The sequence below is a fragment of the Pinus tabuliformis genome, chromosome 4_2 (assembly GCF_031772625.1).
Source record: "Pinus tabuliformis cultivar Carrire ecotype Pingquan chromosome 4_2, CPIR1, whole genome shotgun sequence".
NCBI classification, from domain to species: Eukaryota; Viridiplantae; Streptophyta; class Pinopsida; order Pinales; family Pinaceae; genus Pinus; species Pinus tabuliformis.
The window spans coordinates 314,533,922-314,555,849 of NC_142304.1; the positions used below are offsets into that span (position 1 = coordinate 314,533,922).

The 21,928-nt window shown below is 40.0% G+C and overlaps 1 pseudogene; it reads right to left on the bottom strand.

The window, feature by feature from the left end:
• Positions 1-734: 734 nt before the first annotated feature.
• LOC149169234 (conserved oligomeric Golgi complex subunit 5-like) overlaps positions 735-21,928 on the bottom strand; it is a 133,318-nt pseudogene continuing 112,124 nt past the window's right edge.

Sequence of the window (21,928 nt, forward strand, 5' to 3'; positions counted from 1 at the left end):
ATCAACTTTTCCACCGAACACCATGGCCAGATTTTGTCCTTTGTAGGGAAACCTTGTGACCCAATGGATCAATCTGTCGATGATGGGTATTGGCTCCTCCAGCCATAGACACCCATCGTGCACCAAGCATAGTAGTTGCTTGATGACCAATACTGTAATAGGGGTGTGGCTGTAGTGAGGCACCCATAGTAGGTTGAGCAGATCTGCCTTGTCTACTCCTCTGAGCCACCTCTGTGGTTCCAATGTAATCATCCCGATGGTTGTGTCAATAATGCAGCACATTAGCTACTCTGTCTCTAAGTGCAGGAACTTTTCATGGTCAGCTAAGTCCCAATATTCCAATTTTAACAGAGGAACCTACCCCAAGTGTGGTCTTTCAAAGAAAATCTAGTCCGGTAGCAGAGGAGTTTGCAAAGGGACCTTACTCTCGTCAATGTCCTTTGGTACCTTGGTCTTGTCCTTGCGCGGAGGGATGTACTCAGGAAACTTAGTGATATGGTCAGCACCCTGGACTTCAAATTTCTCCATTTCTACCCCCAAGTCCTCATCATCCATCGAGATGTCCTTAATTATTCCTCCTTTAGCTCCAAGTTAATGGCTTTGCCCTTTTCTTGTGTGGTGGGCTTGTCTTTTGGTGGGTTTCTTCTTGGCGACACGCGCATCAGTATCATAACCTGCTTTCCATTTTTATCCTTCGAACTCTCCTTTGTTGTGGTTGGCTTCGGTCTAGGTGTTCATGGTGATTTGGGAAATTTAGGTAATACTTCTGCAACCTCTGGGGCAGCTCCCTCTACCTCCTTAACAACCTCCAGCACAACCCCCTTGGTTGTCACTACTTCGGTGTCCATAGCTTCTGTGGGTGTCGACATGATGCTATTCAACAGTTCTTGTGTTTCCTTTGGTAATTGCTCAAACTCCGAACTTGCTATCAGAGCTTCAAAGAATTCACGGTTCATGTGCACCTGAGAGCTCAGTACCTCAATTCTCAAAATGGCAAGTGTTTTTTGCTGAGCAACCACCTGTAATTTATACGGAATTTGGAATTCAAATCTGACTGTTCCCCCCACATTTGGTTCATTAATGCTGGATTGGTGGAATATTTCCAAGGATCTTACCCATAAAGTTCATCTTAGATGTTGACCACCCACTCCATTTGGCCACATTTTTGTCATCAAATCATGAACAGTGACTTTAACGGTCACTTTCTAGCTGACCTGTGTGAATTATCCTTGGGTAGTGCAACTCCCTTTGTGCTGTCGCAAACCCCATGAAATTTCCTCACTCCGCACAATCCTCTATTCATGTAGTTCCCTAACTCAGGCAGTGTAGTTTATAGTCCCGCATCTAATTTTAGCTACTTGGAGTGCTAAGAGTATGCTACGCTCATATAGTCACCTGGTTGGATCACTGGTGTATGGCTTCAATTGACTGCCATTCGCCTTTCTTGGGAAGGGATCTCCATTCAATTTAACCAGCTAGACTGCTCCACTGTCGGTAATCTCCTTGATGACATAGGGCGCTAATCAGTGCATTCTAAATTTCCATAGAAATTTTTCAAACTTTCTTTTATATAACAAAACCAGATCATTTACCTTAAAGGTGCATAGCTTAATGTGTCGACCATGCCATGCTTTTTCGAGCTACTTTTGGATATATTGGTGAAATAGAACTGGAAATCTCTCTTCCTCAAGCTCAGTAAGCTCCATGAGCCTCTCTTCTAGGGCTCTGCAATCCATCATACCCGTGATTGCTGCTATGTGTAGACTAAGCAGAATGTATTCCATGGGCATCACTACTTCAACGTCATATACCAGCCTAAAGGGTGTCTTTCCAGTCAACTTTTTGCATGTCATCCAATAGGCCCATAGAAATGCGAGTATGTGTAGGTCCTAATCATTTCACTGAGCAATGTAAACCTTGGTTAGTGCATTCTCCAGCACCTTATTGAATGCTTCCACTGTCCCATTAGCTTGTGGATGATGAGGCATGCTTTTCTAGTGATATACCTGAAATTACTTCGTAAGCGTGCTAATTGTTTCATTCAGAAAGTGCGTACCGCGATCACTCACCAAAATCTTTGGACATCTAAATCGTGTCAACACATACTCAAAGAGGAACATCGCAGCAGTCGGGCCTGCGCAATCCATCACAGGCTATGCCTCTGCCCATCAAGTCAAATACTCAGTCATAGTGATAATGTACCACGCTCATGTCTTCTTCCCTTAGGGCTAAATGGGTCCCACAAAATCTATCGCCCATTTCCCAAAAGGTTGTGGTATCATCTGTAGGTTCAGAGGAAACTCATCTCTCTATGATGATCTTCCAGTCCTTTGACACACATCACCCACCTTGCAGTAAGATTTTGAATCGTGATGGAGGGTTAGCCACCACAACCCTGTGTGTATAATCTCTTGCGTGGTTTCTCTTTCGGCATAATGGCCTCCCGTGGTGCCCCCATGAGCATCCTAGAGGATAATTCTCCTTTCAAACTCTGGTACATATCATCGTAATACTTCATCAGACCCCATTTTGTATAGATGCCCGACGATGACGGAAAAATTTTCCGTGTGCACCACTGACTCCTTCTTTTGTTGGACGGTGTAGCCTTCCAGGGAAGTTCCTATCATTAGGAAGTCTATGATATCTTCAAAGTGACCATCCGTGTCACACATTGCAAATAGATGCGTGTCAGGCAATCCCTCCTCCAAATTAGTGGGCTCCTCCGTTGTTTCGATGCACGACAGATGGTCTGGTCCCATGTTTAGTCGTCCAGGCTTCACAATGACCTCAAAATCATATTCCTGGAACAATAACAACCACCTACATATTATCCCCCCCAACATGGGCTTATAGATCAGATATTTCAACACAGAATGATCCGTATACATCTTAAAATGTCCACCCAGCAAATAGTTTCTAAAATTCTGGAGCGCGTATACCATGGATAACCCTTCGTGCTTGGTGGTGGAATAGTTCTTCTTAGACTTGGATAACCTCCTGCTTGCGGATGCTATAGGATTGTCCAATTCTCCTCCACCAACCTGTGTCAGTACTGCTCCCAGCTCTATACATGATGTGTCTACATGTATATGAAACTCGTTTTTCCAATCTGAGAAGACTAAAATCGGTGCAGTGACCATTTTCTCTTTCAATACATCCAAGTTTTTCTTACAGTCCGCATTCCAACAAAACATGACATCCTTTTTCAACCACTTCTCCATAGGAGTGGTGATCTGGGCATATCCCTTGATAAACTTCTGGTAATACCCAGTATGTCCTAGGGCTGCACGTAGCTGTTTTACAGTTCTTAGTGCTTCCAAGTTAAGTATCACTGCAATCTTCATGGGATCTACCATCAGTCCCTGTCTATAAACCACATGACCCAGTAAAGTCCCAAAAGGAACACACAACAGGCATTTCTTCTAATTGAGTGCAATCTGGTATCTTTGACAAGTATCTAGAATTAGGTGAAAACTTGCGACATGGAGTTTCACCAACCCAAACACAGTCCAGTCATCAAAGTACATGTTTAGAAACTCATGAATGAATTCTTTGATTGCAACAATGACTACGCGTGAAACAATCGCAGGCACATTCTTCAATCCAAAAGGCATTGTAGTGTATTGAAAACATCCCCACTCAGTCGTGAAGGTCATCTCGCTTCTATCCTGCAGAGAGATTTTGATTTGATGGTACTGAGAGAACCCATCAGTGAAGGAGTGTGCTTCCTGGCCACCTACATTATCCAATACCTCATCAGTGAATGGATTCGGGAAAGGATCATGTATGCAAGCATCATTGAACTTCTTGAGATCTACACCTATCCTTATTTCATCCTTTTGCTTCTTTTCTTGTACCACCATTGGGCTTACCTAATCAGATTCTTCTATGAGCTCAATGATTCTTGCCGCGAGCATCTTGTCTAGCTCTAAGCGGACCTTCTCCTTATACTTCAGATTGAGATGGTAAGGTCTTTGCTTAACTAGCTTCGCGTCAGGTTTTAATGTGATCTTTATAACGCCCAGGTCTCCTATTATCCTCTTCATCTCCATAAACTTGTTAGTGAACAAATCCTAGTATTTGCAGAGAAATTCGGCGAACTTATCCACCGTCACGTCATCCTAGTAATCTCTAATCTTCAGAAATTTGGGCTCTACCTTTGTACCAATATTTACCTGTTTCATTTTCAGTGGCGCGGTTATATTAGGATTCTCAATTTGTGGTCCCTCAACCTCGTAGTGACCCTCGATTTCATGGATAGTAATCTTTCATGGATCCTCATATTCTTCTTTAGCATTCACATTATAGCATTCCATCGCATGGCTCAGTTGAGTAGTCTAATATGGTTGAATCAAATCCAAAGGATGTTGCGGTATCCTAAATATTGCTGCTTTAACTTCTTGTAGCGCTTCGTCAATACAGTCAAACCCATCTTCGAAGTTGAACATCAGTATGAATCCTTCGCGTATAGTATCCCATTCACCTATGCCATGGCAGAGCTCTCTTTCCAACTACCAGTTCATCGGGATGACATCCATGGTGTGACAGAACAAGTGGGGGCTTCGTTCCATAAGCCTTAGCCCATTTGGCCAAGTGTGCATGCAAATCATCCTTTCTGTCATACTTGTCTGTCATTCATACCTTCGGCTTCCCAAAGCGTGTTCTCATCATCCTCCTACACTCATGCCAATCATGAAAGCTACCCTTATGTGCACCCCACCACCTTGTAGGCATACCATGCAGTGCCCAGTCCAGAGCCTGGAAGTGCTACTTTTCTGGTACCTCTTGCTCAAATGCATCCAAAAATACATCTACATCATGCAAGCCATCATAAGTGGGCAAATTTCTTACCTCTGATGATACACAGTGCAATGACCGGGTCATCATGTTATAGCTTAGCATCGTTACTTCATGTAGCCGATTCTACCAACGCTGTAATTGTTCGTCAGAGTCTGAGGTGTAGGAACTCTCGTGATCCCATGTAATCTATCCCTCTGTTGTCAGATTCACCCAATCTTGGTCTCGCACTATTATCTTATATATGCAGTCCAAATCACATCGCTTTCGTAATCATGGATTGGTTCAGTATAGCACGATCCTTTAGCAAGATCTAGGGGTACTATTATGAGGAGTAATTTCTTTTCAAATATCTTCTTTCGCTTCTTTAGGTTGATTACCCCATTCATGTCAGTAGCCCAATCAATATAAAGAAGCGCAAGGTAAGGGTTGCTATCATCCACAATTTCTATCACTTCGAAGTGATCCAATGCACTTGCATCCTCAATATCTATAGTTACTCCTTACAGCCATCCCATGGGGAAGATCTTCTTCTGATTTCCATCCTTAACTGAATCAGAGACCACTGCAGCGCGAGTCTCCCCATCCGCTCTCAAGTCTGCCTTGGTAAAACATTCACGTTTGACACCAAATCCAAAATAACTTGATCCATCTCATATTCTCCTATTCGTACGGTTAGTATATCTCTCGTCCTGTCCTTGCTTTATGCTTACCAATATTGTGTGCCACGAGCGGTTCACCCAGAGTGTTTTTGGTGCATCTATTTATAAGCTCATGTAACCCCTTCACAGCCTTACTATCATGTAACAACTTCATGCAGGTCTCTAGAAAGGTGATAAGCATAGAAGGGTCCATTTCATGATCAGGCTTATCCTTCCTCCCTTAGGTAAAGGCCTGAGTGAAGCTCTTCTTTGCTTCCATGAACATTTCATGTGTGTGCTCCAAATCAAATTCAGCTTGCTTCGCTGGAGCTTTGCGAACCCATGCACTGTCTTTGAGCTGTTTCCCATTATCATCGCCCATTGCAATTACACTTTGGAGCACTATATTCACATTCAGGTCTTCTTTGTGAGGCTCAAACCTCATCATCTACAGGATTTGAGTTAGCTAAGGTGGTAGCACCCCTTTGTCACGTATCCTTGCTATCAGCGTATGCCAGTCTTCTATCTCATGATCAAACTGAGTACAATATGTACATGATGATCATGTTGGGTTACTGCATTCACAGGCATAGTGTCCTAGTCCTCCATAGTTGTAGTAGATTAGCTATCCCCAACCTCTGCCAGGTCCTCCTCCACCTCAGGCTCGTCTGTGCCCCAAAATTATTGTTCACGTCATCCCAACACTCTGGTAATGGGGCCGCATTTCTGCCTGAACCCTATAGGCGAGTGTTTTTTCCATAAAAAATTCATAACTTATGTAGTTGTGCTCATCATGCCCTACCGACCTGCAAAAGTTTTCGAATAGTTGTTACGATGTTTGCACAAATTTCTGCAGCAAATGACAATTATCTGTCATATGTTCCTTGCTAACTGACATATAGCACACCACAATGCAGGCCCTGCACTCGGTCTTGCTTGGGCTCCTGACCTCAAAGGATTTGGTCCTCCTCTTGCAATATAGTTCGCAAAGACTGAGCAATGTTCTTTTTCATGCCCCTGACCTTTACATTTCAGGCACCACACCTCTTCACGCACCTTCAGTCAAACTGTTCTATCCTGCTTCAAACTTTTCATTTGAAGGTAAATATTTTGCAACTTGCCATGGATCTGTTGAAACCCCAGATTCAGCGCTTGCATTAGCATTTCATGTAGTCACATGGCAATATCAAAGGCCTCTACCTAAGTCATAATCTTTTGTTGTGACAGTGCAACCCTAAGGTGTGGTAGGAGCGAAGCCATGAACCGCTCGTGGTGATGTCCATCTCTTAAGTTCATATTAGCTTCGTAGATTTTACACTTCAACCTCTGATCCAATTCCCAAGGTGTCTTGCCTAGTTTCATCACAACTTCCTTGAACCCCACAAGCAACTGTGCCTCAGATTTAGGCCTACTGAACTCTTTATTTAGTGCAGTCTAGATGTTTGCTAACCCAGCATTTGGGTTATCGTTAGGGTACTTGATGTACCAAGTTAGAGTGGGATCCTGCGAAGCACTAACCAATGTCACCTTCTTCGTATGGTCATCTGTGATGCCCTAAGATTCCCATACAACTTTCGTAATGGACCAAAACTGATCCAGGTCCTCATTTCCCAAGCCCTTAAACAAAGGTTTCTTCACTGAATTTACCATTTTGAACTGCGGTGGAGGTGGCAGTGATGTGGGTGATGTTGCAGGTGATGGTGGTGAAGTTGGAGGTGGTGTAGATGGAGGTGGAAGTCGTGGGAATCCCTATTTCATTAACTGAACTGCACTTTGCAGAGAAGCTTGCACTACTCCCTCTTTGACACCCAGCAGAGGTTAAATCAGTGGGCTATATTGATGACCCTTTCTTCCTTCAATTCTATAAGTCTTTCCACTTTGCGTAGCTCCGAACATCATGGTAGCTGCATAACCTATTTTTCACACAATGACATCTTAATCCAGGTATTTAAAGACTTCAAGTACTTACCTCGTGGACCTTTGAAAAAATGTTGCTCCACATCGCTATAACTAAATGAGGTATCGACTGCGAATTCAGTAACAAATCCTCCTATCACGTGATCAAGCCAATGATCGACAACACAGGATATCTTATCCTTTGAGGCTTCCAATCTCTGTACGAGCTCCAGGGTCTAGAAAATAGGATCGTCAAGTGTCCATGTTCCTTGGCTATCTACTACTTTCATGATCCACTCGTATAACTCAATTGGAAAGGGACATAAAAAGATCTCATGGATTTCTGTATATAGGTACTTATCCGTGGATTTCTATTCTCCTGCACCGTGAATTCGTGGATCTTCCTATAGACCCAGTCTTTGACCTCTTTCTTAGTTGTATTCTAGTGATACAACATCACACATCTCTCATGCAGATTCTAGTCCCTAAAATGAAATGATTTTTTCGCTTTATGGGGCCTGACCAAGGTTCAACGTTAGTTAGGCAAACAAATCCGTACACAACTGATCCTTTTGGCATCAGCCCACGGAGCGTAGACCTAGGTCTCACCTAAATAAGTATGGGGAGATGTTGGAACCAAGTTTCCACACCCTGAGATGGTCGTGATGTCGGTTTATACCCTCTATTCCTACTTTCATGCAGGTCACTAAGCTTTAGGGCTCTAACAGTCTACCCTTTATGCCAACCTTTAGTACCTCCGTGAAGGTGTATGATTGACCTTCGTGCAGCCTCAACTCGTGATCCAGGTACTTTCACGCTTCTATGGCAGTGTATTGTATATGTTCCCAAGTTATATTAAGTGTTTTACTTATCTTACTGATCAATCACAGTTAGTGCCATGTAAATAGATATTATTACTTGCATTCAATTAATCAATACAATCACATACATTTTCACATCACATGAATACTGTAAATTAAACCCAAAACATAATATAGCCAGATGCATTAACAGGAAATAAACACACAGAATTTGCAGAATACTTCTCTTTATTGATATCTTCAAGTTAATACACACTCTATTTTCCCTGCGCACACAATTGTAGGGGTTTGCACACTCAGCTGTGGACTTCCGCCCTAGGCCTTTGTGCATTTAGCTACAGAGCCTCTACCTACACTAAGACACAAAACACTTAGACTTCTCTACCAAGACTCTTTACTTCATTCTTCATTATCTTATTAAACTCAAAAACTATCTATCTGAGCTTACTTACAACTCACTTCAGACTTTACAAAATAAGGGAAGACAACCCTTTATGACTCATGACACCTTTGCGCTCCGCGACCAAAAAATGCAGAGACTTTACAACTTTATTAGAAAATTGACCCAAAACATGGGATTTTTTCCCCAAAAATATCCTTGGGGGATCCTATTCCCAGCAGAGAGAGTGTTTCTCCCTACAAGAAGTTTAACGTACTTAAGAAGGGACACGGGTCACAATATGGAAAGCAGCATAATAGAGGTAGTATTCCTTTGCAGTGTTGGATATGTGGCAAGGATCATCACAAGAAGAATTGTTTCTAATATCAGGGTGGTAGGCCTCAGATCTATAGTTCTCAGGAGGCACATACATTCATGGATTTTGGATAGAGAATTCCTTAGATCTACAAAAATTTTGATAAAAAGTAGAGGGATCACCAAGAATCCATCATTGAGATGGAATGTAAGCTCTATGATTGAGTTATTTCCATTTTGATTGACCATGTTTATAATTATAGTTATGTTAATCCTGACTTGGTGGATAAGTGTGGTTTGAGAAAAGAAGTGCATGTATAGTATTGGTTGGTGTAGCTGGATACATGTACTAAGAAAATAGTTCATCATTGGTTAAGATCTTGTGCATTTGAGTTGAACGGTATGCCTACATCAACACATCTAAATGTGCTTCCATTGGGATCATACAATATGCTTCTTCGTATGGATTTGTTGTACCTTCATAGGACTAAGATGGATTATTATGACAGGGCTAGCAAGTGCTTTGATGATGATGGAGAAAAGAGAATCTTGCAAAGGTAAGAATAAGCCTACATTGGTGAGAATGGTTACAACTATGCAGGCAAAGCATGGTTGGAGGAAAGGGTGTGCATTGTTTGTAGTGCATGTTTCCAGTAATAAACCTAAGGATGTTGAGGATGCATAAGTATTCAAAAGGTATCTAATTTTACAATTGTTTCAATGTGTATTTCTAGTAGATACCGCAGGGATTCCTTCTCACAAGGAAGTGGAATTTTCTATTGAGTTGGTACTAGGAGCAACACCAACATCAAAGGCACCTTGTAGGATGAGCACTCTAGAATTAGTGGAATTGAAGTGGCAGTTGAAGGAAATATTTGACAAGGGATACATTAGGCTAAGTGTATCGCCTTGGGGTGCACTAGTGTTCTTTGTGAAGAATAAGGATGGTACTCTCATGTTTTTTATTGATTATAGGCAGCTAGAAAAAGTGACAACCAAGAATAGGTATCCATTTCCAAGGATTGATTATTTGTTAGATTTGTTCAAGGGAGTAGCAGTGTTCTCAAAGATTGATTTGAGATCAAGTTATCATCAGGTATGCATCAAAGAAGAGGACATATAGAAGACTAATTTCCAAACTATGTATGGCCATTATGATTTTGTTCTGGTTTCTTTTGGTTTGACTAATGCTCTAGCTACTTTCATGTGTTTGATGAATAGTGTGTTGTGTCCTTATCTGGACAATTTTTTGATACTATCCCTTGATGATATATTGATATATTCTAAGAATGAGGAAGACCATGTAGAACACCTAGAAACAATGTTAAGATTGTTGAGAGAGAATTAGTTGTAAGCCAAGCTTAATAACTATAGTTTCTTTCAGAAATAGGTACATTAATTGGGAGATGTTGTTTCCAAGGAAGGTATAAAAGCACTATAAAAGTGGACCTGGAAAAGATCAAAGCTATCATGGAATGGGAATATCATAGAAATGTGGATGAGGTCATATCATTAATGGGGTTATCATTTTATTATATGAGTTTGATCAAGAACTTCTCATGCATTTCCTATTAAATCACATATTTTCAGAGGAAAGGAAAGAAATTTGAATGGATAAAGGAATGTGCAACCAAATTTGAGTAGTTGAAGCAGTTGCTTAAAAATGCTCCAATTCTGAATATTGTAGATCTAGATGAAGATTTTGTGGTGTGAAGACTTTCTTGCAAGAGAGGAATTAGTGGAGGCCTAATGTAAGAGCAATGGGTGGTATGGTACGAGTCAAGGAAACTGAATGATCATGAAAGAATCATGTGAATCATGATCTTGAGTTGGAAACGATCATTCATGCATTGAAGATGTGGAGAGACTATCTTCTTGGTGGGATGTTTTTTTGGATGAGTGATCACAGTGGACTGAGATACTTGTTTGACCAACCTAATTGTAATTCCACGCAAGCTAGATAGTTAGCCACACTTAGTGAGTTTGACTTCAAGACTAAGTACATTAAGGGTAAAGATAACATGGTTGTAGATTCTCTTAGCATAAGAATTCTAGTAAATCACATAAAAACTATGAGTTCATATGGGACAAATTTACATGATCTTATCTTACAAGAAGGGAAATAGGATGACAGGTACCAAAAACTTAAGCACAGGTTATAGCAGTAGGGTACATGTGAATATGATGTGGATTATCATCTCGCGGTAGATGGTTTGGTGAGATTTAGGGACATGATCTATGTGCCAAACAAAATTGAATTGAAGAAGTTTACTTTTAGGTAATTTCATGTTAAGTCATATTTAGGTAATATGGGATATCAAAAGACTCTTACAACTATGAAGATGTTTCATTATTGACCAAATCTGAGGAAAGAGGTGGTTGAGTTTGTTGCAAGGTGTTTGGATTTTAAATAGGTGAAAGTAGAGTGCAAGCATCCAAGAGGCTTATTACCTCCATTTCCAATTCCATAATAAAAATGTGAGGTAATTTACATGAAACTCATTATAGGTTTTCCAATCACATCAAGACAACATGATTACATCATGGTTTTGGTTGATATGTTAACCAAGGTAACTCACTTCATTCTAGTGAAGTCTACTAATTCAGCTAGTGAGGTAGATTAGGTCTTCATCAGCAACATATTGGGATTGCATGGTATTACTAAGAAGATTGTATCCGACAAAGATGTCAAGTTTACCTCTAGGTTTTGGAAAGATTTATTTGTAGCTTTGTCTACATAGTTGGCCTTCAATACAACTTATCATCTATAGAAAGATGAACATACAAAAAGGGTCAACGTGATTCTGGAGGACATGTTGAGAATGTATGTCAGGCACTAACAGAGGATGTGGGAGGAGTATATTCCACTGGTTAAGTTTTCTTACAAAAATGGGTATCATGAGTCACTAAGGATGAGTCTATTTGAGGGACTTTATGGGTGAAGTTGTAACACTCCCATTAGTTGGAGTGATCTAGTGAACATGGCACTGATTGGACTAGATATGTTGTTAGAGATGTAATGGGAGATGCAGGGTATCAATAATAATCTAAAGGTAACACGGGATAGATAGAAGATCTATGGATATCATCATAGGGTGTTTAAGCAATTTCTAGTTGGGGAGCATGTGTATTTTTTCATCAAGCCCAAGAGGAGATCCTTCAAGGTTGGGTCATGTGCCAAAATTGTACCTCTGTATTGCAGGCCTTTCGAGATCCTTGAGAGGATTGGACCAGCGACATAAAAACTTGCGTTGGCTCCAACAGTGAATGTCCATGATGTTTTCCATGTTTCATTGCTTAAAATATATGTGAAGGATGTTGATCATGTGATTGATCAGTATGTATTGCAGGTGGATCATGAAGGATAATTCTAGTCATAACCTCAATGCATAGTGCAGCGGAAACAACTTGTTCTCTGGATCAAAGAAATTGAGCAAGTTAAAGAGCAATGAAAGAAAATTAGTCCTAAATAAGTTACATGGGAGATGGCTGATCAGATGCGGGCTATGTATCCTTCATAATTTTTCAATTGAGGAAAAGGAGTTTTTGTCTATGCACATATTTATGTATGGTTGTTATTATAAGTATTACATCAAGCTAAGTTATAAAGATCCATAGGAAATATGTTTTTGTTTTCAATGCTCTTGCTAGGTATAGATGTCATAAAACACCGAGAATAGTGTTCCCCTAAGGGGATGTGTTTGTAATAGCCCCGGGTTAAAAGTTCATGTAATAAAGTTAATAAATGAAAAATAATACCAAGGTCATCGGACACGTATTACAAGATGGATGTTTGGAAAAACATGCTAGTGGGTGTCATTTCAGTTTATTATGACTGAGGAAATTGGAAAAGGCACTGGCAAAGGAAAAGAGGCATTAATTGGCATTTTATTTATGAAAATAAAGGAAAATAGGAGAAAAGGGAGATGAAGGGTCACAGGTTTGCATGGCTAGAAAATTGAAGAAAAAATAGAGGAAATTGAAGATAATAGAGGCCTCAATGATAAAAAGGCTTATGAGGATCAATTCATAGTTCTTTGTAAGTTCTGTCTTTTGAATTAGTTTTAGAGAGAGAAGAGAACGAAGAGGAGAAAGAAAGCAAGCAAGCAAAGGAAGGATAAAGGAAGTAAAAGGAAAGAAAGGGACAAGGAAGGAAGATTGGATTAAGTAGCTTCAGCACAAGGATTTACAGGTAAAAGGTTGCATCTGTGATTTCCTATTTAGGGTGCGAATGCATGGTACATGCATTTCTTTAATTGGTTAATTTTTTGTCATTGACATGATTTTTTCCTAGTTTGATAATGGTTTCAGCCTTGCCTTGTCATGTTCATATAGCCATGGTTGTTGCCATTTTGGCACAGGTGTGGCGCTACGGTACAGGTGTTGTCCTTGATGGCAACTCTCTTTGATGACAGATCTCAGTCCAGACTACAAGAATGAAGAGAAATTTCATATACGTAGTTTCATTAAGCCCAAGTTGCATATACACGCTGGTACGCTATATACTAAGTCGCGGATACGTAGGCTCGCTATATACGAAGTCGCGTATACATGCAGTTTCATGAACAGAAAAGAGCGTACATGTCGAGAAGCTTCCCTTTGGTCCGTGGTAGTTAGTCCTCGGTACTTGAGCCTATGTTTTTGGACCAAGGTATCTCGACAGTCGTGTTGATCCCAAGTTTTGAAGTTGATGGTATTGTATTACTATGGTTTTGGACCGTGGTATTGAGAATGGCCTAAGACTATATAAGGAGAAGAAGATCATTAGGCAAAAGTATTGAAAAGGTCTTGAATATCTAATGAAGAAAGAGATCTAGTATGCAGGTTCTGGGTTGATGATACATTGCTTGATCTGAGCTAAGGAGAGATCACACCGGTTGATGGAAGATTAGATCTAAGGATAGATCAGGATCAAATTGTTTGAAATGAACTATCTTTATATGGTTGATTATGCATATTTTTTACTGACGCAATGTTATGTTCTGGGTATGACTGATGTCTGGTACAGTTGCGAAGTTTTAAGAAAATACTTTTAGATCTGTACGCATGTTGGCTTCGGTAAAAGCGCGTGTATACGCGGGTTTGTTTCATTGAAGTAGCGTATACCTTTTGAAGCTTAATTTTTGGGGTTGCAGTTGGGTCTGACTGTTATTGCAGAGTTCTGTAGTCTGCTCTGTGTTCTGGTGACTGAGTGTTGACAGGGTTTCAGTGGTTCAGTGATTCAAGGATTGATGATGCTAGTATTGGTTGTTTTGTGCTTCAATGATTTGTTATGAAAAGTGAATGAATTGTGGTCTTCAGATTGTAATGTTGTGCTTCAGGAGTATCCAGACTGAAAATTGATGAAAAGTGGTACCTGAAGGAAAGAAGATTGTAGGCCAGCACCTACGTACTAGTATCTTAGCTAGTACAAGATCAAAGGGGGTTGGAGCTCCCTTCCAGGAGAGTTTGGGAAACGAGAGAAGGTTGTAGCCTTATGCAGGTTGTAGCCTGCATACTGGTATAAGGCTGCACCAGTACAAAAGATTGTAAACTGACGTTTCTTATTAAAGAATGATAGAGACGACTTGCAGCAGGTGGTTTTCACCCACATTGGGTTTCCATCTTATATCATGGTGTTCATGTGTGTGGCTTTTGTGTGATGATCTGTTCTATTATACTGCACCTGTTTACTTTTAATATGGTTAATAATGTTCTAATGCATTTACTGAAGATAAACTAACTGAATCATAATATTTCTGGTTATACGCTGGTTGCTTTAGACACAGTAGCGTGTACACGCTGGTTAATTTAATTGAAGTAGCGTATATGTTTCTGAGTATTAAAAAGTTTTATTGATCTGATAATACTGATTCACCCCCCGCCCCCTCTCAGTATTATTTCCACCAATTGGTATCAGAGCAGGTCCTTTAGAGAAGCTTGATCGCTTGAAGGTAGATCGTTCATCATGAGCAACTACGAGAGAGAAGCATCAATCAGGCCACCGATTTTTGATGGGACAAACTTCAATTATTGGAAGGTAAGAGTTACTGCCTATCTTCAATCTCTTGGTACAGAAGTTTGGGACATTGTAGAGACAGGCTACACTTTTCCTTCAGCTACTCCTACAGATCCAGCCGAGAAAATGAAATATGAAACAAATGCGAAAGCAGTCAGTACTCTATTAGGATGTATATCCCAATCGGAATTCATGAAGGTAATGCATTATAAATCTGCAAAAGAAATATGGGACAAAATTGTCACGAGCTATGAAGGAGACGAACAGGTAAAACGTGCTAAACTTCAAACTCTCAGGATTAAGTATGAGACTCTCAGAATGTATAATGATGAAAGTGTGGCTAACTATTTCCTTAGGGTAGATGAGATTGTTAATTGCATGAAAAACTTGGGTGAAGAAATAAAAGAGGCTATTGTGGTTGAAAAGGTTCTAAGATCATTGTCCCCCAAATTTGAATCTAAAGTGTCTGCAATAGAAGAAAAGGAAAATCTACGAATTCTTACTATGTCTCAGCTTCACGGAATTCTAACTGCTTATGAAATTATAAAAGGAGGTCCATCAGACAGAAGAGAAGCTGCTTTCAAGGCTTCAGGCAAAGAAGATTATTATGAAGCAAGTCACGTGCCAGAAGATGAAGAAGAAGAATCAAATTTTGTCAGAAATCTTCAAAGGGGTTCTGGAAGGTTCAGAGGTAAGTTACCTTTTAAATGCTTTGCTTGTGGACGAGTAGGTCATTATGCTGCCAAATGTCCTCACAAAGATAAGAATGACAAGGGAAAGGAACCTGTTAAATGGAACAAGAAACATAATGAAAAGAAGAAAAGCTATTACACTCATGAAGATAGTGATGGTCTTTCAAATAGTGACGAAGATGAACAGGGTAATAGATATAAACTTTTAATGGCTTTTGAAGATGATCACTACATGGATGCTATAGATGTAGAAGGCTTTTGTGAAGAAATGAATATCTCAAAGTTTGCTTAGAAGAGAAAAATGCTATTATTGATTCTCTACAATGTCAACTGGCGGAAAAGGAAAAACATCTTGAAAAATTGGAATGTGAGATTGTTTGTCTTAGAAAGGAGATTGAGAAAACAAAAGCGATTAATCTTAAATTTGTTAAAGGATCTGAAACCTTGGATGAGATTATCAATGTGCAGCGTTCTCCTTTGATCAAGACAGCTCTGGGATATAATGGAGAAACATCTCAAGCTTCTACCTCTAAAGGTTATTTTGATGCAGCAAGGAGGAGCGAGCAAAGACCAAATAAAAAGCATCAAGTGAATCAGGGACAGTTTACCTCAAGAAAAAATAAAGACTATCAAGAAATTCGGGGACAAGCTGCCTTAAGGACAAACAAAAGCTACAATCAGCCACAGGTAAAATCTTCCCAATTTGCCCCAAGAATGGATGTCAATAGAAGCTAGAATCGGTTGGATGATAGATCTGATTATTGCATAATTTTCTTTAATGGCCAATGTTTTTCTTGCCATAACTTCGGTCACAAAGCAGCTTAATGTGTTGCCTACAAGACAATCATGACTAGAGAAGCTCAAAAGCAAAGAAGTATGACTGGAACCATGAAAAGGACTTATAACAACTTTTCGGTTCTTGAAAATGAAGTTGAATGCTCTATTTGTAATAAATTTGGTCATGAAGACTCTGAATGCAGGAGCAGGTTCTAGAAGACAACTCAGAAGGAACAAACCTCAAATGTCAGAACATGGAGAATAAAGGAACCGCAACCAGAAATATGTGGGATAACCTTTTATGCAGAAGGTCAAGAAAGTCTATGGTACATTGACAGCGGATGTTCGAAGCATATGACAGGGGACAAAGAAAAACTTGAATCATATACTGCATTAGAAAAGGGAAAGAAAGTTTCTTCTGGAAACGATATCTCTGCAGCCATAAAAGGAAAAGGCGTTGCTCCATTGAAAGAGAAGGTCAAAGCTGGAAATGTTTTGTATGTTGATGGATTGAAGCATAATCTTCTGAGTGTCAGTCAGATGTTCGATCAAGGAACAGATGTAATATTTAGATCAAATGGATGTTGTGTTCGTGATCTTGATACAGGTGAAACAGTTATCAAAGGAAGAAGGACTCCAAATAATCTATACATATTTGAAGAAAGACAACAACAATGCTATTTGAGCAAGGATGACAAACACTGGCTATGTCATCGGAGGTTGGGGCATCTAAGCTTTCCACAAATAATGAAAGCATGCAAATATCAGGCAATTCGTGATCTTCCAGATATCAAAATTCCAGACAACACCATATGCAAATCATGTCAGTTTGGAAAGCAAACCAGAAATAATTTTCCTGAGAAGGAAGGATCAGCTAGCATGCCTCTTGAGCTAGTACATACAGATACATGTGGTCCATTCAGAAAAAGAACACCTCGAGGAGAAGAATATTTGATATTATCCATTGACGATTTCTCCAGGTTTGTCTGGTTAGGACATATGAAGCACAAAGATGAAGCATTCGAAAAATTCAAATCCTTCAAAGCCTTGGCTGAAAATGAATCAGGACACAAAATTAAGTGCCTCAGATCTGACAGAGGTGGGGAGTTTACCTCGAATGAATTTTTCGATTTTTGTGAAGAACATGGGATAAGAAGAGAATTCTCTACAGCTAGAACTCCTCAGCAAAATGGAGTTGTGGAAAGAATGAACAGAACAGTCCAACAAATGGCTCGTGCTATGCTTGATGAATCAGGTACTCCCGTAACTTTCTGGGGTGAAGCTGCACATGCTGCGGTTATTATTCTCAATAAAACAAATGTCCGAGTAAACAACACTCAAACTCCTCATGAGGTCTGGTGTGGTAAGACTCCTTCGGTGAAGCACTTCAAAATCTTTGGGAGAAAATGTTATATTAAGAATACTGATGAGCAACTTGGCAAACTTGAACCAAGAGCAGATGAAGGAATTCTTCTTGGTTATTATCCACATAGCAAAGCATACAAGTGCTACAATAAAAGACTTGGCAGAATTGTTGACAGCATTGATGTTGTGGTTGATGAGAAGGGATACATTCCTAGGCAAGTTCATCATGAAGACATCGAAGAAGATGAAGGCTACCCTCAAAGACAGAATGATGAAGAAGAACCTCAAGAAGAAGTAGAGGAGCAGACAAGAATAGAAGAAAAGACTCCATCCAGATATGTTCAGAAGAATCATCCAGAATCTCAGATTGTGGGGCAGAAAGAAGCAGGAGTACAAACAAGAAGAACAATTGCAGAAGCTTCAAGCTATTTGGCATTACTCTCTTCCACTGAACCACAAAATGTGAAAGAGCTATGCAAAGATGAATGTTGGGTCAAAGCAATGGATGAAGAACTTGAGCAGATCGAAAAGAACAACACTTGGGAATTGGTTCCTAGACCAAAAGATAAGAATGTCATAGGGACAAAATGGGTCTTCAAAAATAAATTGAATGAAAATGGAGAAGTAATTAGAAACAAGGCCAGACTTGTTTGTAAAGGGTATGCGCAGCAAGAAGGAATAGATTTTGAAGAGACCTTTGCTCCTGTTGCAAGACTTGAGGCCATCCGAATGTTCCTTGCTCTCTCAAGCTTTCAAAACTTCAAGGTATTTCAAATGGACGTGAAATCAGCCTTTCTGAATGGAGACTTAGAAGAAGAAGTATATATTCAGCAGCCAGATGGTTTCATTCTTGGGAATGATCCAAACCTTGTATGCAGATTGAAAAAGGATCTCTATGGCCTCAAACAAGCTCCAAGGGCTTGGTACTATCGTTTGGACAAATATCTTCACCAACAAGGTTTTTCAAAAGGATCACCAGATAGCAATCTCTATATGAAAGTTGAAAATAACAAATTGCTAATACTTTTTGTGTATGTAGATGATATTATCTTTGGCAGCAATGAAGAGGCTATGAGTCAAAAATTTGCCTTGGTTATGCAGAAAGAATTTGAAATGTCATTACTTGGAGAATTGACATACTTTCTTGGATTGCAAATCCAACAAAATGAAGGAGGTATTTTCTTGTCTCAAACCAAGTACCTCAAGCAGATATTGAAGAAGTATGGCATGGAAGATTCAAAGCCAGTTTGTACCCCCATGGTTACAGGATGCAGCCTCAGTGCAAATGATGAATCAACAGCAGTTCACCAACCAACTTATAGATCCATGATTGGGAGTTTGCTTTATTTGACAGGTACCCGACCAGATATTATGCATGCAGTAGGAATTGTTGGAAGATTTCAAGCCAACCCAAAGGAAACTCATCTTCAGGCAGTCAAAAGAATCTTCAAGTATCTTCAAGGGACTCAAAACTATGGCTTATGGTATCCTAGAGATACAGATCTCACTCTTCATGCTTACACAGATGCAGATTGGGCCGGAAGTGTGTATGACAGGAAAAGCACGAGTGGTGGTGCTTTCTTCATGGGTTCCAGATTAGTATCTTGGTTCAGCAAGAAACAGAGTTCGATTGCTTTATCTACAGCTGAAGCAGAATATGTGGCTGTGGCATCTTGTTGGACACAACTTCTTTGGATGATGTAGACCTTGCAGGATTTTCAAATCACTTGCACTCCACCAGTCTCTATCTTATGTGATAATACAAGTGCAATCAACATTTCAAAGAATCCAGTCATGCATTCAAAGACCAAGCACATACCAATCAAGTATCACTTCCTCCGGGAACAAGTGCTTGAGCAAAAGGTCAAGTTGGAGTATGTTTCTTCTAAAGAACAAGTTGCTGATATTTTCACAAAACCACTGCCCAGGGAGACTTTTGAATATCTCAAACAATAGCTGGGAGTAGTTGATGCTTCATCCTGCTGTTGAAGCTTGTCTGTTCTAAAGAAACGTTGGTATACGCGAGTTGTGTAAGGGATATCCGCGTACATACGCCGATTTATGCAGGTGAAGTCGCGTATATGGAGTTCTGAACAACAAGGGCAGATTCTGGTTGGAGAAGGTCTGAGATGGGTATGCCAGAGTCCTTCAGGCACAGTTTCAGGGGGAGCAGTAGGCACAGTTTCAGGGGGAGCAGCTTAAAGCATTGTTGGCATTTAGATGCTTTTGGTTCTAGTTCACAACTGTTGTTGGTTTCAGGAGAAGGAAATCTTGGTTGCTGATCTAAAAGATGATTATCAGATGCTGCTAGTGACTTTCATAAGTCTTGGTCTAGAGTTTTAGTCTCTATGCCATGTATCTCTTTTGTGATATCTCTTCTCTGATGTCAAGGTCATGTAATGGCCTTTGTTGGTTTCCCCACTATGCCTGGGATGAATGATGTAACGTAATTGGTTTTTATATGTAAATTTCTGATGTATCCCCTCTTGGTTGGGAGTATGGATGTATATATTGGGTCTTTTGGTGATAGGAAGGTCCTTTATGATGTATAAGTCTTGGTTCTTTTTGAAGGACATCTTTTGCAGATCTTGCTTACAGTCAGGGGGAGCATGTTCAGCACAGCAGAGCAGAGATATCAGCATGTACTCAGGGGGAGCACAGCCCTTTGCCCTTGATGACAAAGGGGGAGAATGATTCTAAGGATCTTGAGGTTGCCATCAAGTCCAAAGGGGGAGATTGTTGGCATTTTGGCACAGGTGTGGCGCTACGGTACAGGTGTTGTCCTTGATGGCAAATCCCTTTGATGACAGATCTCAGTCCAGACTACAAGAATGAAGAGAAATTTCATATACGCAGGTTCATTAAGCCCAAGTTGCGTATACACGTTGGTACGCTATATACTAAGTCGCAGATACGCAGGCTTGCTATATACGAAGTCGCGTATACATGCAGTTTCATGAACAGAAAAGAGCGTACATGTCGAGAAGCTTCCCTTTGGTCCGTGGTAGTTGGTCCTCGATACTTGAGCCTATGTTTTTGGACCAAGGTATCTCGACAGTCGTGTTGATCCCGAGTTTTGAAGTTGATGGTATTGTATTACTATGGTTTTGGACTGTGGTATTGAGAATGGCCTAAGACTATATAAGGAGAAGAAGATCATTAGGCAAAAGTATTGAAAGGTCTTGAATATCTAATGAAGAAAGAGATCTAGTATGCAGGTTCTGGGTTGATGATACATTGCTTGATCTGAGATAAGGAGAGATCACACCGGTTGATGGAAGATTAGATCTAAGGATAGATCGGGATCAAATTGTTTGAAATGAACTATCTTTATATGGTTGATTATGCGTATTTTTTACTGACGCAATGTTATGTTCTGGGTATGACTGATGTCTGGTACAGCTGTGAAGTTTTAAGAAAATACTTTTAGATCTGTATGCATGTTGGCTTTGGTAAAAGCGCGTGTATACGCGGGTTTGTTTCATTGAAGTAGCGTATATCTTTTGAAGCTTAATTTTTGGGGTTGCAGTTGGGTCTGACTGTTATTGCAGAGTTCTGTAGTCTGCTCTGTGTTCTGGTGACTGAGTGTTGACAAGGTTTCAGTGGTTCAGTGATTCAAGGATTGATGATGCTAGTATTGGTTGTTTTGTGCTTCAATGATTTGTTATGAAAAGTGAATGAATTGTGGTCTTCAGATTGTAATGTTATGCTTCAGGAGTATCCAGTCTGAAAATTGATGAAAAGTGGTACCTGAAGGAAAGAAGATTATAGGCTAGCACCTACGTACTAGTATCTTAGCTAGTACAAGAGCAAAGGGGGTTGGAGCAACCTTCCAGGAGAGTTTGGAAAATGAGTGAAGGTTGTAGCCTTCTGCAGGTTGTAGCCTGTGTACTGGTATAAGGCTACACCAGTACAAAAGATTGTAAACTGAAGTTTCTTATTAAAGAAATATAGAGACGACTTGCAGCAGGTGGTTTTCACCCACATTGGGTTTCCACCTTATATCATGGTGTTCATGTCTGTGGCTTTTGTGTGATGATCTGTTCTGTTATACTGCACCTGTTTACTTTTAATATGGTTAATAATGTTCTGATGCATTTACTGAAGATAAACTAACTGAATCATAAGATTTCTGGTTATACGCTGGTTGCTTTAGTCACAGTAGCGTGTACACACTGGTTCATTTAACTGAAGTAGCGTATATGTTTCTGAGTATTAAAAAGTTTTATTGATCTGATAATACTGAT